Genomic DNA, 23,060 nt, shown 5'->3' with positions numbered 1-23,060 from the left:
TAGACCTTCCTCATATAAATAGTCTATAAACACATGACTTGTCAATCTAATTATTCATGTCAGTAAAGATTAAGATCTGCCCCACAATTTCATGCTTCTGCAATTCACAGTAGGGCTATGAGACATGAAAAGAGTAAATCTGCTGATGTGTTTGGAGGCTGGAGTGTCTGTGGCTGAGGCAGCAGCAGATGTTTCTGTGTGGATACCCACACAGTTTGGGAGAATTGTGTGTCCACCTCATTTGTCTCTGTTCCGTGTACAACATCAAACTGACATTAAAGAAATGATTCCTTCATTCTCCATGAGGCCAGAATATGCATCAAGTCAGCAGTGCTAGATTAGCGGCATCTGGCATGCAGGGTGGTGTGTGATGTTTCAAGAAAAGCAGGACAGAAGGATGCTTTAAAGCAAACAAAAGGTTGAAACAATCTGGCTCCAGGGAGCTAGAAGAAGGAGGACTTAGGTTCATGGTATGGAAGCACAGCCAACACATGCTCTAACCCCAGGCTGCGTGACGTTTCACAGCAGCTATGTAAAACAAGAACTCTTTCACACTTCAGTCCCCCCACAGCTATGGGGTGTTGCACTGGGCTAAGTGTTACCTGACTTTGATGTTCTCCAGACTGACCCCATATTTGTTCATGTTTACACATTTTGACAGGGAAGGAACAGCTCTGCTTAATATCCCCTGGGTTTCCTTGCATCAGTTTTAAACACTGCAGTGCAAGTAACAAACTCAGCAGATCCTACAACAACTCGATTCTCACTAGGCAGAGTTTGTGTCTGGCAAGGCAGTGGGCGAGAGTGCAGTTTGCTGACGCAGATTTCAGACCTACAGCCTCTCCTGCATGCAGATATTTGGAAAGCTCCTGTTCCTTCCAAATAGGGATAGGAAAGTGATGGAGAAGCTGCGATAGGTCAATCAATTAGCTCCCTCCTCCTCCCTTCCTTTTTAATCCATCTCAGCATGCTTCATAAATACTTTTCACAGTAGCTGGACATTGAGGAGCTATTCCAACATACCAGTTACAGGGATATACTGGAATCACATGTTCAGTCAGTAGTATCCTGCCTTTAATATCATATGTGAATATGTCTCTAAATCCCAGGTTTGTGGAAAATTTGGTTTTATGTGGTTGATGCTTTCTTTTTGACGCTGAACTTAATTCTGATTTGAGCCTCTATATATAATAACTGGGATGGGGCTAATGTACTGAACACCCTTGGTCAAATTTTGTCCTCAGTTGCATTGATTTTAGTCAGTATTTGTCTTACTACAGGCCCTGTTTTAATCTGTTGTGTTACGTGCAGAGGACCTGGAAAGTAAGGTAGTTCCTGCCCTGAAAAGTTGGAAGAAATAAAGGACTTACTTACACATATCACTGGATTTCTGATGAGGAAACTCAGACACAAAGAATATTAAATGATTTGTCTATGTCTTGGGGGTAATCAGTTCATTTATTGCAAGACTGTCTTTCCTCATCCTTCTGAACTTTGATCATATTTAACATCTTTTTTTGATGATTTTTCTGTTTGAGTTAACAAGGAGAAGCAACAAAGAAACCAAAAGTAAACCTGAAATGCATAAAATCTATATACTGAAGATATAGCATGCCTTCCTCTGAAGTACCTTTCATCTAAATCCTAGGAAGCTGTATTATCACTACAGGGAATAACAAAGAATTACTGTTATCTGAAAGACAAGATAAGGCAGGAAGGCAGGCAAGGAATATATACACATGAAAATGAGTGGCCCGTACTGGGGTGAAGCTTTCCTCTTTGCAAACAAGCAACAAACAGGCATACTTCTTTCAGTGAATTCCAGCACTGGTCTTCTCTTGATTTTTCAAGAACTTGGGCTTTTCTTGATCCCCCCCCCCCCCCCCCCCCCCCAATATTGTGAATTAGAACATTGTGTTACGTTTTAAACTGAAAGTTGAAACTTTATTTACATTCAGGATCAATGAGGTTAAATGCAGCAAGCCAAAACCTTCATTAAAAGGCAATTCCAGTGTCCAGGGTTCAGGAATGCAAAGAATCAGCAACTAGAAATAATGAATATACTGCAGAGCTATTGAAATTACATGAGTATATTTATATCTAATAGCTATATTCAAAAAAAGGCAACCCAGTCTTACTAGTAATTAGAAATACAGGACAAAACTAAGAAGGGTAAAGCCTCATTGTCTCTAAAGAGATATTGTAAGAAAACAAACTGACCTGCTGCTACTGGAATAGAATCAGTGTTTGACTTTAAGGCCTGGGTTTTTTGCTGTAAGGAAAATGAAATGAGAGTAGATTTCCTTCCTTCCTCTTCCCATCCCAAAGTTTCCTCAGGCTGTAAATAAACTGTGGAAAAAACCAAAGCCTTGGGCCAAAAAGCCAAATCCAGTGCTTGTGGTGTTCTGTACTTGAACTGTTCATTTGGAGAAAGCACCAATCTACTAGTTCATACAAACATAATGGATAAAGAGCTGTCAGACTGCTGAAACTCATTACAGTTCATAGCTGGGGCTGAATTTGACATGCACTGGGCTGGGCAAGAATGGACTAAATAGCCTACTCCCATTCTTATGTATGAGATCGGACAATCAGCATCAATCCTTCACAAGACACAGAAAGCTTAGTGAGGCTAAGGTCTTTTGGGGAGCAGTGTGAGGAGGGTGGGTAAGGCTATGTGTATGAAGCTTCTGAAGTTCAGAAGGGACTTCTCAACTAAACCATGAGAAACCATAGCAACCAGAGTAGACAAAACAGATAGTCCGGGTATCTCGTAGTATACCAAGGAAACAAGTGATTTTATGAGGTCCTAAATGTAATCTATGTACAAAACTAGAGCTGCAGCTGATGAAAATTGGCTGAACTCTATTTGAGCAAAGTTGAACCGTGTTGCTTTATATTTCATGAAGTTCTCTGTATTTGGCAGTATAATAGTTTAGGCTTTCTGACACACTTAAGTGTAGATGGGTGGATGGAACAAAGTATGATTTCATTCAGTCAGTTGTTGTAAATATTTATGAAGATAGCCATCATTGGCAGGGGATGAGTTGTTACTCGGCATTAATAAGAATGAAAAGGGCAAATATGACTGAAGCTCATGAGGGCAGAACTGGGGCCAGTGAAATTTATATAAGGATCTGTTCTTTGCCAGATTTTAGATATCCTTCTGAAGCTCTAGGCAGGTAGGTAAATAGCTATGCAGAGGTGTAGATGTCCGTTTCAAGCTAAGAATATTAGAGGAAGTATTTTGGTTTGTTGAGAGAATAAGTTTGGTTTCAGCGATGTGTTTGTTCCCTGCTGGCTCTAATAGCCCATAAGCTTCATTCTCCCTTGTGCTTGGGGTCCCAGTGAGCCACTATGACACTAAAGAAACAGAGTTCGTGGTGTGGGTTGCAGTCAGCTGAACGTGTAAGTGTCTGCAAGTTCAGGATCTGACAGTTATCATGAGTCATTAGGAAAAAGTATCCTTTAACTTAAAGGTTGTGAAAGGGTTGTTGGGTTTTTTCCGTTTTGAAAAGCTGAAACAGTTTTTTCCCAGATACATCCATTCCAAAGAAAGTTTCCTTCTAGTTCTGCCTTGCCCAGAAGCTACACATTCCATTGCAGACTTGCAAAGTGATGAAGGATTTGGTTTGGCTGAGGCATCCTCCTGGGTGCAAGGAGAGCTGGCTGCTTCTGGTTCTGTCACAGACACTGTAAGTAACCTTATCTATGTCATTTGGTCTTTACCTTGTTTTCTCCCTGTAACTATATGTAACTATACGAAATGCAGTGTGGGTTTCAGGTGGAGGATTTTGGAAAGGCAAAGAATAGTACTAGTGTACTAGGAAAATACTTACACAATAATCTGAAGTAGATAAAGCTCAAACTAAACATCTTCACTTGCACAGTTCTAGCCTGACACCTTAGGCACCTGTCTTGTAGACACAGATCCATTTGTTCAGACTCTTCTGGCTAACACCTCTGCAAAACCAGATATGTTTAGCTCTTTGGCTTGCTGTCCTCTGGCTTCCAAACTTGATTCTTTGAGTAAGAGTCAGGAAAGAATGTCATTCCCCCTACCCACCCACCCCTGCCTCTGCCACCTTTTCCACAGTCATCTTCTAGCTTCCAGCCCGCCTTGCCGGCACCTGCCTTAGCAGAATGTGATGCCTGGAAGTCTCTACTCACTGGTTACGTTTCAAGAGGACGGGCTTGGCCAGATCCTGGCCTGTGGAACTCAGTGGTAAACATTCTCACGAAGGCTTACTGTCTGTCACAATAATTTGCTAATCTGTTTATAGCTGGGATTCTTACAAAATGAAATCAGTCCCCCACATAGCCTTGTCATCCAAATATCTCCAAGAAAGAGACTTGATGCCTTTGATGACATCACTTTGCTTGCTGCTGCTTAGCTCAGTGACATTGAGCAATACATCTCCAGTATTTTTCCTACTTTGGAGCTCACAGGGTATAAGAACAATTAAAGGGGTTCTTGCATCCCCCTTCCTTATCACAAGGGAACCCTGAATTGAAGATGGTTCAAGATTGTCTGCCAGAAACTTGTTTGTAGTAAATGTTGGCCAAACAGTGTGAATGGGAGCCAAAGCCATGTTTATCAAGTACATTTGAAACTTCAGTGAGTTAGAGAGTCATTAAAGGGTGACCATTAGCCACTTAAATGATTGGCCTATTTCTGTTATCCTGCACTACAAGTTCATGAAAGCTCTGTAGCTAGACAGCTTATGAATGTCGTTTATGCCATAACTGTGGGGCTGTTCCAGCTGCTTTGAAAGGAGTCCACCTGTCTTTTCTGTCCTCACATATTGCCAGCAAAACAAAGAGCTAATTGTACTATATATGAGCATAGCTTTCAAGTGAGCTTCAAACTGGGTGGCATGAATAGTAAGGACTATTAAAATACATGACAGATTTTAGTACTGGAGGGATGCCACGTTATATAGCTACAGTCTCCAGTTGACTCTCAAAGCTAACTTCAGTTACAGACAAATCCCCCACTGCCACCTTCTTATTACAGCCATCATCTGTGTTGCTAAGGTGAAAGCAATACAGCAAGTTGCACCTACATATTGCTGTGCAGATGCATCCCAAGAATACATTAGGGTCTGTGAACAGTAACCTCTCCAGCAGAGATCATACAGCTGCAAGGCCAAAGATCACTGTTATTCTAGGGCAGGGCTAACCTAGAAGCCTCTATAAAGAAGCTGATGTTATAGATCTCAAAAGAACACAGTAACTGTCAATACAGTTTCCCAGTCTTCACTGTGGAAAAATTTGCAAAGATTCTCAGCAAAATTATGCTACTCTTTCATTTACATTCTTCTCTTAACTGATATAAAGGGATGAGTTTTGCAGATCTGTGCACAGGTTTTCAAAAATACTTATTTATTAGCAGCCCCCAATTCAGCTGCTCTGTTCCTTTCTTTTGTGCTTGAAGTGTATTTGAAAGTGCTCAGTAACTTGAGGGAAGTCACTACAGCCAGTTAGGAATGATCACGGACAATGGAAAATCTGTAGCTGTCTTGCTGAGGAAACTCAGACAAGTCTGTGTAATCAGTGCAGGGCTGTTCTGCCTGCTCTGTGAAGGGACCCACACAGAACTGTCATATCTGGCGCAGGTGCAGCCCAAACCCCTGGCAAAAGGGGAAAGCACAGGCCAAAAGTCAGTTCAGAAAATATTTCATTTTCTAGGAGTTTCTGGTATTTGGCAGGTATCTTTACCTTTTATTTTCTCTTTCTATTTGAAAGAGCCAGACAGTTATATGGAGCCTTTGGGTATGTCTGTACTGCAGGCCAATGGTATGTATGACAGTTTAACCTTGGCTCAATTACATGTGTATAAATTCCCTAGTTCTGGTAGTAGGACCACGGTGGTGCTCAAAGAGGGCTTCAGAACTCGCCTGGGATTCTGAAACACACCTTCAGTGACGTCTATGTTGTGAGGCAACCTGTCACTAAATAGGCTGTATGGAAATTTCATTTTCTATGCCTTCACATTCATTGCTCCCTTTGCAATCTAGTCTAGCACTAGTTGCCATAAGCTGCTTTCACAACTTTTAGATTGCAGTTTGTCTAGATATCAAAACCATGTTGCATGTTTTTTAAAGGAGATACTCGAGAGGCTGCAGCTGTTTGCAAGAACTCTGTGTGATACAGGGATAGTTTATGAAGCAGCAGAAAGCATTTTTACCAGCTGTTTCTGAGCCTTCCCCTGGATCCTGAATTCAGGTAGAATGAGGATACATATGGCTTCACAGTGCCTGGATGGTGGAACAGAAGGTACTGAGGGCCTGCTCCTGTACCTGCCATTTCCACTGCAGGTATGAGGAATGAAAGCATTTTGACTGTGCAAAGAGTGTAAAATGAATGAGGTAGGATGTTTCTCCAAAGAGATTTTGGCAGCAGTCTAGCATCAGTTGCACATGCTGGACAAGCTTATCCTGGGCATAAGGCTCTAGGGGTTGCTGAGTGTGCTATGGGTCCTGAGGATAAGAGAAACATTGAGTTGATTTCTAAAGCTTCCTTCCCTCCTTAATATTGCCATTTTGAATGTAAGCCTTTGCTCCCAGTAAATGTTGTTTCTTTAGTTGTCTCTCTGGCTAATACCTGTCATGAACTGGTGAGAGGGACAGCTAGTTAAGTCACAATATGATACTTGAAGATTATCCAGGACTGGAAGGTCATAGTAAGAGCCAAGTGCCTTTCTAATGTGGTGGTGTATGTGGTCTTGGACTTGCATGGCATAGGTGGTGTCATTTCATATCCTTTGACCAGCTGTTATAATTGACTTCAGGTTGGGTCTGTGATCAGGAACTTTCATCAACAAACTTCCTGGAAAACTAAATGAATTATAGTCATTTTTATTAAGTCCTCAAAACTTCCTGTGCAGCTTGCATTTAGCAAGCAAAGGAAACCATTCAAATTATGCCTAGCAAGCCCCATAGTTCTCTGAGGAGAGCTGGATCTCATGCTGTGCTCAGCCTAGTTTCCAAGCCAAATTGACACAGGGGCATTTGGAGAAAGCTTTGTAGAAGTGTCCAGATTGTTGATGTTTTCTCCAAATAGACCTATTAACCTGTAAAGGAATTTGAGATTTGCACACCCTGAGCTGTGAGGGTCCCTGAGCCACATTTTCAATGATTGCATTATTCATATTCTTGAGGTAAAAAAAATTCCATTGACGTATTATGTCTTATCTTGTGTTTCCTGATACTATATGGGAGGCTGCATGCATTTCTGATGTAAAATTTGACCACATTTAGAAACTTTCTTTCTCTAGGTGGAATATAGTCTATTGACACAGTTGGCTTTTTACGGTGTGGTGAAACATTAACCGCTTCCTCTCCTCCAGTCTAGAACATCAAACTTTTGACCTGTTATTTAGGAGGCAAGCTCATTTACACCGATAAAAACCTGAAGTAATGTCATTTGGGGGAGGAAGCTATTTTGGATTTACACCCCTTTAAGAGCAGAATTTGCTCTTGAGTCCTCTCCTTTCTCTCAACCTCTTCCTGCCTAGTAAAAACATTAAAGTTTTTGTAGGCTTCCACATTAAATCCACAGCAACCTGGAGGTCAGGCAGTCCTATGCCATTGTGGTAAATATATCAACTTGCTCTGAAATAGATTTGCCTTTCATCAGATTCTTCTTTAATGAGGTAAGAGATTTAATTTCATGGTTAAAAAAATAAAATTAAATAAAAGATATGATACATGAGCAACTCCGTTAGACTCTGTAGGAAAATGGGAATTGCCAGACCAGGTCCAGACAGCAGTCGAGGCAGCCCAGTAACTTGTCTCTGAAATGGTTAATTACGGAACAAATAGCTTACTTTCAATGCTGCCTTGAGAAAAGGTCTGAGTATCAGATAGTCCAGAACCTGGAGAGAAATTCCCTTCGTATTAAGTGCATCTGGTACATTCTCACCTTGGCAAAGTGCGTTGTCTTTAAACGAAACATAAGTATAAGGACTGGAAACAAAAAGGGAAAGGGAAGAGCAGATGTCTTTGTGCAAAATAAGCAGGTATATACATACATGTGTGTATAAGCCTGAACCACCACCATCCTGTGCTGAACCTTCTTGCCAGCCCACAGGCACAGGCCAGGTCAGTTCTTTGCTGGTGGTGGGAGAAGAGAGTGCAGCACAGTGTAACGCCTGCTGTGTACCAGGCTGTAAAGTGGCCACAATGGGGGGGGGGGGCTGGATTTGACCCTAGGAAATGTTGTTCACAGGGACTCTCAGGCCTCTGCAAGCAAATCCCGTAGCTTTTAATCATCTGAGTCCTTTATGTACAAGAGTTTTTTGGTGTTTTTTTGTTTTGGTTTTTTTTTATACGCAGTACAAGAAGTATTAATTCCCTGGACTGCTTTCAGAAGAGAAAACCTGAAAGGCGTCTCTTGTTCCCCTCAATATAGCTCTTATACCAACTGTATCCTTTGCAGTCAGCATTTGGAAAGGAAACAAGTTAAGTTAAAAAACTCAGAACATTTTGTATGTTCCTTGCCCTTGTTACTGGGCTGTTTGCTTTTGTCTGTCAGTAGACGTAAAAAATGTAAAATAATTTTTTCCTCTTTTACGGAGGTTTAATTTATTCATCTGTACCACAGTGTTGGAACAGGCGCAGGTGCCAAGAGCCGCTTCCAAGATTATATCTTAATAACTTCCCCAAGTGTCCATTAGCCTGGAGATGCAAATTGTTTTACTGAGGTATTGCTTGTTATTCTCTCTGTACCTCCCCCCCGCCCTCGGTCTGAGACCCCATGAATCCATGTCTCTGGTGTCTGAGCCAGCTGCCGAAAGGAGTAAAATCTGTTGTACTATCCTTCCTGAATTGTAATGTGTCTTTAAACATATGCAGCTCATAGCAGAGGGCCCCATAGAATAAAAAGGGCATTTCTCCCTAGTTCTCTTGCTATCATTGCCTGGCTGCCTACTCAGGGGCTTCTTACCTTATTGTTTTTCAGTACTGTAGGGCTATGACACCTCCACTAAATAGGACATAGGCTTGCTTATACCTGCTCACACTCTTGACTGGTTTGAAATGCCTATTAAGCCACCTAAATGTGAGTGTTGAAATGAGTCGTGTTGCATTCACGTTGTTAGCATGGGGCTCTGTGCTAGTAAGAGAGCCAATGCCTCAAGGGTTAATATCCCCCTTGCAGCCCTGTCTCGAGTGCCTGACATCTGGGAGCATGGACAGGGAAGTGACACAAACAGGAAAGATGCTTTCTGGCTTCATGAAGCCTTTCTGTGCTGCCTCAGCTAAAGGAAGAGCAGTCAGTGTTTTAATGGGGGCTCAGTGTCTTTTCGTGGTAGTCTCTCAATGGGGGCTGAGCATCCTCTGCCTACAGAGGACAGTTTATTCGCGTTGTGGCTGCTCACAAAGAACTGAGATGCTCCAGCTCACTTTTTCAGCTACCTTATGGGATATTCTGAATGCAAAGGAAGTTATTTGACACCTTGTTTCAGCAGACAATATCATTGTTATTGCCAAATGCTTTCATCCTGGCTTGCCTTGGGGGTGGGCAAGCTGGGGAACACCCGCAGCTAATTAGAAACAGATATTTGTCTGCAGGTAACACTGCCAGACAGAAGGCCTTTTGCATCTTGCAGAGTCCATGCAATCTGCAACATCTGAACAAGCCCCGTGGGGAAAGAGATGAATTTTAATAATAATAAAAAATTCCATGGAAGCTCAAGAAGGCAACATTCCAGTAACATTTTGCTTTTACTGACTGAAATTTCCCGTAAGATGGGCCTCTGGCTATAGAACGGAAAATCTGTCCTCACTCACTTCCCCCTCAGTACTGGGCGGACGTATAGAGTCTGGTTGCTTTTTTATTCTTGCCAGGGCTGCTGCAGTAGCTCAGTGCTTGTTAGTCCCCGGTGCCATGAAGTCAGAGCCACGAGTCTCCCAGTTGCAGTAGGCGGTGGGGGTTGGTAGTTTGTTCCAGGGGACGTTCCTAAGCCCTGTGTCACGTCATTACGCAGCAAATTGGGAACAGACACTAGTAATGTAGACAGAAGAAAAAAGAAAAGAAAAAGAGGAGTCATAATGCTATCAGAGAAATATGTGCAAAGTCCGTAAGTGCTTCTGCACCTTGGCCAAATGCCAAGTTGAAAACCAAGATGATTGATGTATTGAATTCCAAGTTTCCCACCACACTGCTCTTTTTTATATTCTTTTTTTATTCAGCAACAGGTAGTGAGATACAAACTTTACCATGTAGCAAGTTACCATGTTGAGCTTGTGGAAAACCACAGTAGGAGGACATGAGCTGAATTTGGCTATAATTGACTGGAATTCATGACATGGAGTATCTTTTATTGGCTTTACAAAATGGAATCACTTCCTAACTGTAATGAGCAATCTTGGACATGATCGTTTTGGGATACTAAAGCACTGGCTGTTACATGAGTACTTCTAATCCTCATTGCATAATGGTGTCTGTAAAAATCTTTTAAAGAAGAAATAAAATGTTTGGAATCTGATACCCATATAGGTTCTGAGTCCTCTCTCTGTTCTCTAGGCATCGGTTTTAGAATTCAGCCTTGTGGGAGGCACTGCCTTTGCCAGAATAAATGCAGTTTAAAACAACAACAGTAGAAAGAACTCTCATAATGCAAATGTTTGCCCTACAAATTGCTTTAGATGAGAGAAACCTAATTGCACTCTAACAAAATCAGGGCTGTTCTCGAGATGACAGATTAAAGCAGAGGAATTCTTTTTTTTCTTGGTTGGTTCCCCATTTTAGTTGTGTGCTTCTGTGCATTCCTTATTATAGACAGCAACTGCCATTTGTTTGGGATAATAAAAAAGTTAAAAAACTATTGTTTTGAAAACATAGTTTATTAAATTATTGATACTGATAGTGAAAAAAAAGAAAAAAGAAATGTCTGTTCTTTTGTGAATTGAACTTGTGCATTCGATTAACTTCAATTTTGTAAATGAAGTTTTAGAGGAGTATTTGCACAATACTGTCATACAATTTGCACTCCAGAAGTATGGGGATAAAAAAAATTGTATTCAGACTAAAAGCAGCACACATGATTTCTGTTGTTGTGCTGTCATATAAATAAGTTGTAAGCAACCTTATTTCAATGTGGAATGATTTGGATTATTCTGTTGTGGAAGGTTTGCCTTGTTTGCTAGCTCTGAAAGGGAGATAATCTTAAATCTAAGCTAAGAAAGATGGTTATGAGCAAGAGAGAAGGTTTAAACTGAATTTTCTCTTCTGTTGTTGATGTTAAGAGAGCCTCAAACTTATGAGGAGATAACAGGGTGCTCCTGGGTTTTAGAGAATGCAGGAAAGGCACTTGGTATAAGGAGTAGTCAGTTTTGCATTATCCTGTCTTACTCTAGCGTATATTTTGCTTCTGCCGTGTTATTTGATGGACTCTAGTCTCAGTCCAGGGTCGACTACACTGCCCTATTAAAGATGTGAAGAACTTGGAAATAAGAAAGGATTGGTTAGGGCTCAATTACAAACTTGCATTTTTTTTTTTTTTGTTAAATTCATGACTTAGATGCTTCTGACAAGTTCACTCTGGTTTGGTTTGGGTTTTTGGTTTTGTTTTTTTTTTGGCTCAAAATTATTGCTAAGCCTGGATTTCTAAAGATACAGAAGCAGTGTAAGAAGTGAGCTAACCCATTTGAAGAAGTCTGGGATTACAGCTGTGTTTAATAAAATCTGAGTTAGCTATAGAGAATGTAAGTAAGCTAAATCCCATCTGCTTTGAGGTTTCCCTTTGGTCCCAGAAGAAGCCAAATGCAGGATATGAGTAGAGGTGTATGGGCTCCTACCGGAAATGCTGGGAAAAAGGCAAGGAAAAAAGGCCTCCCTCTGCTCCTTTGGTCTGCTTTTATGATGTGACCTCACTGGCGACACAGTGCAGTGCGTTGAGCAATACACATGGAGAGTGTAGAAGGAGCTTGTGTTCCCCCTCACTGCCATATAAATGGTATCAGAGCTCTATGAAGATCCAGCACCACCTGATCCCATTGCTTTGCTGTGTCGATAGACACCTCAGGTAAAATGGGCAGTGCCAGGAATCAGGCTGGTAGGACTATGCTGCTGTCTCTTCATGCCTGGGTGCAAACTGGAGATGAACTGTTAGATCAGGCAGGACATTTCTGAGGACTCTTGTGAGTGATGTGGAATTAATTGTGCAGTGGGTCCTCGCCAGTCTTTGACAACTTGGATATGATATCCCATCTGGTCAGGGGGCAATTCTGAGAAAAAACAGAAGAGGGAGACACTAATTAGCACTTTTCACTAAAAGTCGACAAGATTGGAGCTGGGGAGTCAAGTGGAAATTCTCACAAGTCTGCTTTTCCTTGGCCATGTTTCTTGTTAGATTACCAAGAAGTGAGGCAACAATTAGGCAAAAGTGACTGTAAAAGACTCTTTGTTAGTACTCGAGAAAGCCAGAATTATATTTCAAGGATATGCATCTATTGTACCTACCAGCTCCCCTCCCCTCTGCTGCTGGGATATTGCTCTTGAAGCTGAGGTTCAACATCCAAAGTTAGTTCTTCCTTGAAAATGAACAGATTAGTTCCAACTCTCACACTAAACCGCTTGGCTGGTCTGTACAAATACTGTGCAGGTCAAACAGCTCTGCTGTCTGGCTTCTATCTCCACTCTTTCAGTGAATCTTTCACCTCTTTAGCTGATTGCAGAGGCTAAGAATTGCAAAGCAAATGATCCTTTCTCCATCAGCCAGATTCCTGACTTTCTCTAATGACTTGATCTTCTGCTTATCCCCAAAAGCTGGGTGGAGAGGTTAAATATCCCTATTTGTTAATCTGTGACCATGATTTATTAGTTTAAAACAATTTTAGGATATGCTTTGGAGTCTAGAGACATAAGTGTCTAGGGCCAGCACAAACAAGTAGTTTTTAGTTGTTTTAGACATTTCCTGTCTTCTCAACCACAGCTCAAGATTTCTGGTACTTAGATAGACAGCTTTCCTCTAAGGTTTTGGGGTTTGGGAGAGATTTTTTTTTTTTTTTGACTCAAAGTACAAACAGGGCTCTTCCTGTCTTATAGGGGTGCTTTGAAAAGAAATGGTTTTTTTCCTTTCTCTTTTATGTCAGTGGACCAGAACTGTCTTCATAAAAGCCACTCAAACTGTGCTAGGTGGATACAGTGTGTCTGCTTATCCTCAAGTGGGTCTTTTATGGATGCTGTTGCTAGAACATTGATTGGAATACTTACCTTCTATACTAATTTGACTATATGCTTGCTTACCTTCACTCACAGGGATGCCAGTGATGGTATGCATGATACGATGTTTATAAATGTGGGTAAACAGCAGCTTTTACTTAATTTCCAGAGGGTATATAACTGGAGGTTCTTCTGCCACATTTTTCTACAATGTCTTCCTGTGTCAGGGGTTTGCTTTAGGATTAAGACAGCCGTTGCAACCAGGTTTCTACTTTAAAGGTTGGACATGGTTACCTTGACAGCCAGGGGGTCTCATCTCTCCAGTTAGCAAAAATTCATCACTGGACAGTGATTATCAAACCCACCACCTTCAACTCCATGGATGCAAATCCTTGTAAAGCTTCTCTTTTGTTATGTTGGCGTGGGGTTTCATGTGTACATTTGATATGGGTAACAGGCCAGGTACAGCTTTTGGACTAATTGACAGCATTGCCTGAACCTTGAGTGACTAAACTGAGCCATAATCTCTTTTCTCTTTTCCTATTCCCTTCCCTTCCCCTTCCCCTAGGAAAGAATTTTTCACTGTTGTCCTCAGAATAGAAGCCTTCATCCAAAGGCAGGAATTATAATGGAATCGGGGTGTTGTGTATTTGGGTATGGATAGCTGAAAAATGTCAAATTTGTCATGTAGGCTTCTGGCTGGGTATTAGAAAGCCTTGAACCCTCTCTTTGATATCTTATTCTGCTGCTGACATCATGTTTAATTTTGGTGTAGTTCCCCCCCCCCCGCCAAAGTGCTATACTCTTTGCCAAGCCTGTTTTACTAAACTGTATTGGTTTTGGTATAACTTATTGTGCCCTAGAGAAAGACTATATTACCTTTAAGGTCCCACCTCATTCTTTTTCTGTGTAAGTGCTTTGATATTTTTGGATGAAACGTGCAGTCAGGACGAAATATTGCTTAAACTCATTAAACCATTTCTCTATCTTTTAGTTACAGCACAGCATGGCTCACACTAATTAGAATCGTTTAAGGAAGTAGTTAGCTACCAAAGGATCTTCTTGTTAAATTGTCATTCTCCTTTTTCCTAAGAAAGTAGACTTTATATTTAGTAGCAGCAAACAAAGGTATGTCTATGTGACAGGTGTACATTCCTGCAGAGGAGTGGTGTCATGCTTACGCTAGGCAAGTGGTCCATTTCTGGTGACCAGTTGGCATGTCTCTTAGTGACAGAACGTGTTTTCTGGGAGCAACATCTCACTCGGAGAAGCGTTTCTTTCAGGCACCTTTTACGGCAGGGCCCTTGAGGCCATCACTTCATCCAGGAGGGCATCAAAGATTATGGAGTGTCCATGGTTTTTTTGCTGGGGTGTGGAGGAGGTATATGGGAGGTCTTAATGTGGCATAAATGAGGACATTTGGGTAGCAAGTGCCATCAAATTCCTACCAAAAATTAAGACAGATTCTTATTAAACAAACCATACTTGATATACCAAGGTAGAGACCAAGGGAACATTGCTATCACTCTCTGTGGAGAGCTACATTCTTCAACTACGATGTTCATTAGATGCCCCCATCTCTATCTAAGGGAGTGCTTACGTAGAGCAATCCTGTGGGTAATGTAGGCTACCTTCCTCCCAGGAAGTATAGTTGGGTGATAGTTGGGTGAAACTGCGTCATGTTTTCTAACAAAAGGGTACTTAGGTGTGCTCATGTCTGTTTGAGTTGTATAACTATCCACCCTTCAGTCTTTATTAGCATTAGGAATCCTCATCACTGTAGGGTGTATACTGATAATGGTTATTATATTTGAACATGTTTCCTATAGAATGAATAAGCACTACGGACTTTTGCTTTGCTGATTTGGTTACTTAAGCTTCAGTAGGGAAACTGTTCCAGCGAAACATTTAAGGATGTGTTTAATGTGATTAGCTGTAATTTTGACATCAATAATCTTAAAAATGTGATTACAGTAAAGTGCATGTAAGTATTTAGGGATGGATAGAAGATTGTGTTTAAGTATTTTTATGAACCCAAGCACTTAGAAGATACAAATTGAAGTGGCACGGTATACAACCTTTACAGCAGTTGTTACTTTCCCTGTGTCACCTATGGATTAACCACTTATGAGTAATGCTAACATGCTGATAAAAGCTTTACACCATCCCACATAGTGTTACAATACAAAAATCAGTTTTGTACTTACAAGTTAAAATTGTAACTATAGGTAATTGTGTTAGGTACAATGAATCATGATATGTATAACCATAGAAAACATATATTTTCTATCGAATTTTGTGTTTAAAAACTAACATGATGATTGAAACAATAGACAAAAGTGTAGTCAGGGGACTAGCTAATAGAGGTAATTACAAAAGTGTAGTTAAGTGATTAACTAGTATTTACTCATAAGTTTTGCAGTTCTTTGCTCTTATGACTAGATGTTCCTATACACTAGATGAGAACAATGTTGAAATTGATCACATGTGACTGAAATTGCACTAAGCTTTAAGATCAAAGAACAAGGACAAGAACAAGGACTTAAAGGACAGCCAACAGAATCTCAAGTGGGTAGGTGGTCGTGGAAGCTGCCCTTTGACTCAAATGAATTCATCATTGCGCATGATCGGATGTAGACAGTACTATGATAATCACTAATAATAATTTTTATGCATATATATATTAATCTGATTAATATGTAATTATTACTCCATATAACCCGTTTGTGCTGAAGCTGTGGCATGCACGCTACGTGGAACTATCCCCCGTGCATCCAGCGCTGCAATAAACGAAGAGCCTGCTTTGTAACGTCACATTGGTGTTAAGGAATTTTATTCCGGATTTCGGTAACAATAGCAAGCTTTACGTTCTCACTCAGTCCTCAGCAATTTGGTATAGTCTTCCTTGTTACTCTTCCTACCTTGATATATAGTGAAAGCCACATTTTGTCTCATAAACTTCTAATATAATAAAAGCCAAAGATACTTATGAACTTTAGAAGTCACTCTGTGTCACAGAGTTGACACCAGCAGTTTGGATGGAAAATATTTATGTACTGGCATAGTTATTATTGTTTATTTACTTTTTTTTTTGATGAAGCTTTGATTTTTCTTGAGTGAATTTTGCATAGATTATCTTTATTTGTGTTATCACTAACAACAAATTCTTGTCTAGTGTATATTATCAGTGTGTTGATGTCTACCTTGCAAAGGACATTTATTTTATTGATCAGGGAAAGAGTTGATCAAGGTCATCTTTTCAGAGCATGGCAGACCTTGCATTAGCACCCAAGTCATCTGGCTCCACTCTCATGTATACCTTAACAGGCACATAGCTTCTTTTCACTGATGTGATAAGAGAGTTTGAAATAACTTTATTAAATACCAACATTTGCTCAGTTACCTCTTGTTTGTGGTTAAGCCTGTCATCTTTCCAGGTCATGCAAATAGTGCCAAGACATACTTAGCTCTTAAAAGAACAGTTAAAGAAAGGCTAAATGCCTATCTGTCACAACTGTCTTCCTGAGTACAGGCAGTACACAAGCCCAGTGGGCCTGACCTCAAACAGCTGCTTCCTATTTCTTCATTTAGGGAATGAATGCAACCCTTGGGAAATGTCCTGATGATAATAATGGTAATAAATTCAAATAATAGAGGAAATTTCCTTTTCCTTTTTGGGGATCATCTCTTAAAAATTCCAAAATCGACAAGTATGCTCTTGTAATTTAGCGTTTGGTGTGATATTTAATGTTTTAATGGTCATCATAGGGCTTCAACTTCACTGTCTTTACACGTGCAGTTGGTTCCACTGAAGTTCTCAGTAGTGCTCATCTGTGCAGTAATTGCAAACTTGTACCTTCAGTTTCTGCATTTGTCTATTTAGGTCAGACTTCCCTTGGGTTAAGAATGATCTTCTGCATTCTGATGCCAGAACAGTGGACACTTTTCCTGCATTTTAACATATGTTGCAATTATCACAATCAATCCAGCCTCAAAGCAATGTTGTCTTCAGCATGTTTGACATGGTCATACCAGTGTTCATAACATTTGGGAAAGGATGGTCTATGTATAACCATATAAATTAGTGTTCTCACCTAAATATAAGCACTGGACAAGTAGCCAAAAGTCTGCAGTGCTTGAAAGCCCTTATTCTTTTTGTGAGTAATCGCATCAGGGAAGGGAGAATATTAGTGTAGAGGCAACATGAATTGCTGCAAATAGCAGATATTTAAAGCAATAGTTTGGATATTTTCTGGGGAAATGAGTGATTCTATATAACAAATGCTCTTCTAGAAATCGAAGTCTGTTTGCAAATGATTGTCAAGTAAGAAGCAGTGAATGCACTGGGATAATGATTTGCTGCAAATTAGTAGGAAATCAACTGAAAAGCTGCAGATAAGATGGTAGCCCAAGAGTCAAAGTTTTAGCAAGATTGCAAGAATAGTACTCAATGTGAACTAGAATTAACTGACCTGTATTTGGCTACAGTCATAAAGGAATCAAAGAAATGGAGACGTAAAGACAAAAGTACTAGAAACTTGATTCTGTGCCAGTGAAATCTTGTGCATATGGTCTCAAAAGACAGAAAATGTAGGGAAAGGATATTCAGTGAAGAAGTATCAGAATGTGTCTGGAAATTACTTGACCTAAAAGTATCAGTTGGAAGAATGGAGCACCTTTACAGTCATGTCCCCTGAAGGATCAATCCTGTGATATTATAGTCTCTCTATAAATCTTGATTTTTTCATCTTTGTCTTAACATTAAATAAGACAAGCTGTCTTCAACAGGATGCATTTCATTGTGACTAAATTGGTACTGTTTTTCAAACTGGCTGGCTTGGCTGTCTCCATGACGTGCTCTTGGGTGCTGCTTTTGATGATCGTTCTACTCTAAGTTTAGTTTTCTATGAGAAATACACTTCCTTCCAGCCACAGGCACTGAATACTTCTCCTGGCTCCCAAAATTGTTCAAATCAAGTATCTGTTTCCCTGCCCCAAAGCAATACCATCTGGCCATTTATGTTTCATAAGTTATATTCCAGTGGCTCACTGCATTCCCAACTGCATGTTACTGAAATGGGCTGCACTATGTGCATGGAAAAAGACCTCTCAGGCTACACTAACAGTAGCATTAATTCCCCCGCGTTCATGTCTTCATATTCCGGGCAGCCTTCACTGTCTCAAATATGCTGCTACAAAGTAGATTGTTCCTAGCACTGGGTGAACCGACACAGGTATTAAATTGGAACTGTCTAATTACCTATGTTGTAAAAATTCTGTCCCAAGGTAATAATGAGCATATTTTTTTGCAATTCACTAATATTTTCCAAAAAACTAGTTTGTCTCTTTTATGCTTTCATAAATATCACGATATTCCTAGATTTGTCTATCTGTTATGATCTTCTGTACATGTTTGAAATTAATCTGTAATATGAGCTTGTAAGTGCATAAAACCACAGCAGTTCAGTGTTAATTTGATTTCTCCCTGTTCCTTTAATTTAAAAAAAATCTCAATTGCTATCAGTATTTATCTAATGAAAGAAGATACCACAGGGCACAGAATTCAGTTTTAGTCCTGCTTGTTAGAGATCACAACCTAAAGCTGTCTTTCTGATTAAAATACATTTTCCCTGTTCTGTCATGTTATCATTTGCTTCTGACTCAGTATATCATTCAATATTTGCAACAGAGTATGATTGAGGATGGGTGAGCCCAAAAAGATAAAACAAAAACAGGCCTGAACTCTTACCTGGAACTCATGTCATATGGCATATTTTTTTGAAGTCAGGTAAGTGGGTGGAGAATTATTGGAGAAAAATTTAGTTTAAATTTTGATTCAACAACTGTTGGCAGAAATGCTAGTATTAGCAAATGCTCCAAAAACAAATCCTGCAAGTTTCTTTCCACAGTTTACACACAATCTTTAACTATCTTGTTTAGGCTTCTGGGTGTGGACAATGAAACACAGTGTTTTGCAAATGTATGTGAAAGGACTACTGAAGTAAGAGACAGTGAATGGTTAATTGTATGGGGAACCATCTTTTTCTAAGTCCCCATCAGATTTTATCGGAAAAATTATGTTACATCTCACATTCAATTTTTGGCCTTGAGTACACATTTTAATTGAATTTCACAGGACTATGTAGTTGGGAGAGAGCTAACGTGGGCCGGTACCAGGACCATCATGAGAATATTCTGAGAAGAATTACACACAAAAATTGGAGACTTACTAGTGGCTGTATACAGTAACCCTATTGCCTTTGAGACCAGTAGAGATGTCCAGAGCAAGATTTACTTTTATGAAATCAGCAGTCAAAGAGGATCCAATGCCTTCACCAGGGATTAGTTAACATTTCTGACCCTCCCTCCAATAAAGCCTCTTTTCTTCTCTTAGGGAATGACTGCTGTGAAACACAGCACGTCAAAAAATTAACGCAGAAATTGGAAATGTGTGCTCATAAATGGTTGATACAGATACATCACTGATTTACTAAAACTTTTGATCTCAGTGGTTTTTGAACACTTCTGTAATTGGTTGGAGAAGCGGCATGTGTTTTCTTGAAAAATAATTTGTAAAAACTTCTAAGAGGTTTTTTTTTAGGTTGGTTGGGTTTTTTTTTTTTTTGCTTGATTTTTCATCAGCATCTATTTGGAAAGGACTAAAATTTGTGCCATGTGCTGAGGAAGGGAGCTTGGCCTGAGCTCAGCGATATTATTAGACACAAGAGAATACACACATGGTGTCAATGTTATGTATGAAAGCCACAGCAAAGAAAATTTAAGTAGTTCAGTGAGCAAAAGATCTCTACTATTTATGGTCTCCAAAAATAATGATTCTAAAATGGTGATTCAGAATTTCAGGGTCAGGAATTCTCCCATCCTTTCCTAAATATGGAGGATGGGCCAAATCTTCCTGGTAGTGCTGTGGTTGTGAAGCAGCAAAAAGGAAAAAATCCTGAAAGTGATGCGTGAGTCCATGGAGCCTGAGAAAGGCCAGCTGGGAGGAGATACATTCAGAAAGAAACATGATCAGAGAGGCTCAGGGAATCAATTTTTATGCTTATGAGTATCCTTGTTCCTGAGTAGCATCCCACTACTTTCCTACTGGGCTGTCCCATAGCCTGTGGAAACTGGTGAGTAGTGCTTTGTGTTTTCGTTGTCTTCAGAGGTGTTTGGGTAAGTCTAAATCATCAAAGAGAAGAGTGATTTCATCTTTTATACTAGAATATAGACCTGAAAGTTAAAGATTAATCTTCCTCTCTCCCCCTGTGCCAGTGGCCTCCCCTCCCCCCAGAAAAAAGCCCAACCCTAAACCCAAAAGAAAAACAACACTGGGCTGGGGTGTAGGCAAAGGAGAAGCAGATTTTTAGTATCAGGTAGGAGGGACATGAGTGTCAGTGAGAATCCTTTAACCGTGATCTTTACTTTTCGCCACAAGCTTGAGGTTCAAGGGTAGTCAAAGATAACAAACACCCCTGAAAAGGTCCTGGAGGAACACTCTGTGTGTGATAGCTCTGGGGTGGGAAGCAGAGAGAATGCAATGACTCAGAAACCATAAACCTCACAAAAGTGGCTGGATTATCTTCACACACACAGCCACGCAATCTCTTTTTATCAGATCTGAGAAGAAAGGGAATCCCTCCTGTGTCATTCTCTTTGGGCTTTTATCTTTTTTTTTTTTTTTTTAATATGATGAATTAGGCTAGGACTCTGCTTACTGGACTTTTCTCTTGATTTCTCCACTCTTCTCCCAATGGCTCTTGAGAGCAGGAGTGCAAAAGGACGCAAAGGAGATCACAATCTTGAAAAAGTGGGGATTTGCCAGATTCTCAGCTTGTGTGAATCTGAGTATTTCAGTCGATTCCAGTGGAGTGGGGTCGATTTACGCTAGCTGCACATTACACCCATTATGTTCTGTAGGAGTTTCTGGAATTGAAATCCTGCTTGTGATTCCTCTGATTTTATTTAAATTTGCTACTCTTTCGCAATGCTAAAATAATGGGGATGAGGGGATTAAAACTCCTGATAATGTACTCTGCTGATGCTGTAAGGAAAATATTCTGCTTTCTGAGTCATTTGCCCTGAGATGACTTTCTTTTTTAATGGTTCAGGGGTTTCCTTCTTTAGCCATAAATTGCATGCAAATTCTTTTTTGTGTGTGTGCCTGTGTATGACAGTGTGTGTATGTGAGTGTGCGTGTGTGTCTTTCAGAAGCTAAGCCAAAGAGAGAGGCTGTTCCTTTAAAGCAAAACTGAAAAAAAAAATGCCTTCAGGCGTCCTATTACAGTGGAATGAGCCAAGGATCAGGATTTGCAGCTCAGCTATATAAACCCAGCAGAATCTGGCTGATCTGACCAGTTTGCCTTACTGTCAAACGTTTCTGTCTTTCACACATTCACACGCAAAATTAGACAACGCAAGTTCTCTTGAGTTTTGACAGGACGGCAACAAAGTCAGAAGCCGATAGCTGACTTTAACATCATATTTATTTCATGGAGACTGCTCACAGCGGGATCTAATCTCTGTCAGAGTCTGTAAGGTAAGTCTGCTTCCTTCCTGAATTAAAAAATCAGGAGCTCTTCTCCCACACAAGTTTGCAATGACACAGTATTCTGTCATGACCCTCATAGTTAGGATTATCAGTCTGAATAGTCAGGGATCTTATTAGGGAATGTTTTTGAATTGGAGCATGCCTGTCTTTAGTTTGTCTTTATTGTCCGGTGTAGTAATAATGTAAGAAATGTCTCAATGACATCAATCTGATCCAATGAATGAAGGAAGGATGAGTTAGTTGAATGCTGGACATCTACAGAAATATAGTCAGAAACCTAATTAGAAAACTAATTGGGAGGAAGGGTAGAAAATCAGATCTGGGATTTCCTCTTGGCTACTGAAGTAATAAGTTTCCCCCATCCTCACCTCGAGTACCAGCCTAAATCCACTTACAGTTCTTAAACGTCCCAGGTAACTCCTCTTCCTATGCTATTGTGTATGACTTGAAAAGAGTCAGGCCCTTTTCCTTTTTAATTTGCTGTCTGCACACTTATTCGCACCGAAGCCTTTGTCACCTTCCTCCCCGCCCCCACTGGGCTCCAGTTTCTTTTAAAAGTGTGGTAACATTAGTCTGCAGTGGGGAGCAAAAGACAAAGGAAGATTCAGCTGGTATCTTATTACCAGTACTTAAATGGGTGGGTTCTGGGGAGTGGGAGGGTGAAATTCTCCATCATCATGGAAAAATGGAGACACTTGCTTTACAGTGTGTCTTAACTACTTGCTCCCTTGTGCACTGAGATTTTCTGCATGACTGTGTCTGCACTTGCCAGTTAGGCTCAAACTGGCTTAAAATACAGAAGCTGACTGGGAGAAGGTGATCGCACTTAGCTTCACTTAGGGGTTAAGGCCACTTACTCAAAACTTTGTGTTACATCACCTTTGCAGAGCTTTCCCTGCTTGATTTGCTCTTTGACTACTAGGAGATAGTTTTTGGCAGTTACTCTAAACTTCTGAAAAGTCTGTGTCAAACTATGCAGGAGAAAGTTATGTTCAGATTGAAATGATGGTGACATCCTCTTGCACGCTGGAGACATTATAAAATTAAAAAGCATAATAAAGATATTTATCAGATTTTCTTTAATGAAAAAAATAGAAACCAATGAGGTGCATGCAATTCTATGGACTGGGTAAAAGCCTTATTGTCAAGCTGTTGTGTTTGGTTTTTCTCTCCCAGTTTATTTAAAAAAAAAATCATATTAAATAATGGGAATTAATCTTACACCCTTCCTGATTAATGTTATATGTGTTTTTTGTTTTATTATGCTGGGGTTGTTCATTTGCCTTTTAAAACTGTGACATCTTAAGTGTGCTGTAGTCCGAGAATGAATTGGACAGTG

General features: G+C 40.2%; 1 protein-coding gene across 4 annotated transcripts in view; it reads left to right on the top strand.

Annotated features, from left to right (window-relative positions):
* Positions 1 to 21,484: 21,484 nt before the first annotated feature.
* The window catches only part of LOC104325436 (tenascin), a 75,931-nt gene continuing 74,355 nt past the window's right edge, over positions 21,485 to 23,060 (top strand). For all 4 annotated transcript variants that reach the window (XM_069772210.1, XM_069772209.1, XM_069772207.1 and 1 more), the window contains exon 1: positions 21,485 to 21,709. The gene's annotated coding sequence lies outside the window, so the exon portion shown is untranslated. The remainder of the gene's footprint in view (positions 21,710 to 23,060) is intronic.

This window comes from Haliaeetus albicilla, chromosome 26 (genome assembly GCF_947461875.1).
Source record: "Haliaeetus albicilla chromosome 26, bHalAlb1.1, whole genome shotgun sequence".
Taxonomy (NCBI): domain Eukaryota; kingdom Metazoa; phylum Chordata; class Aves; order Accipitriformes; family Accipitridae; genus Haliaeetus; species Haliaeetus albicilla.
This window is presented reverse-complemented; position numbering and strand designations above follow the sequence as displayed.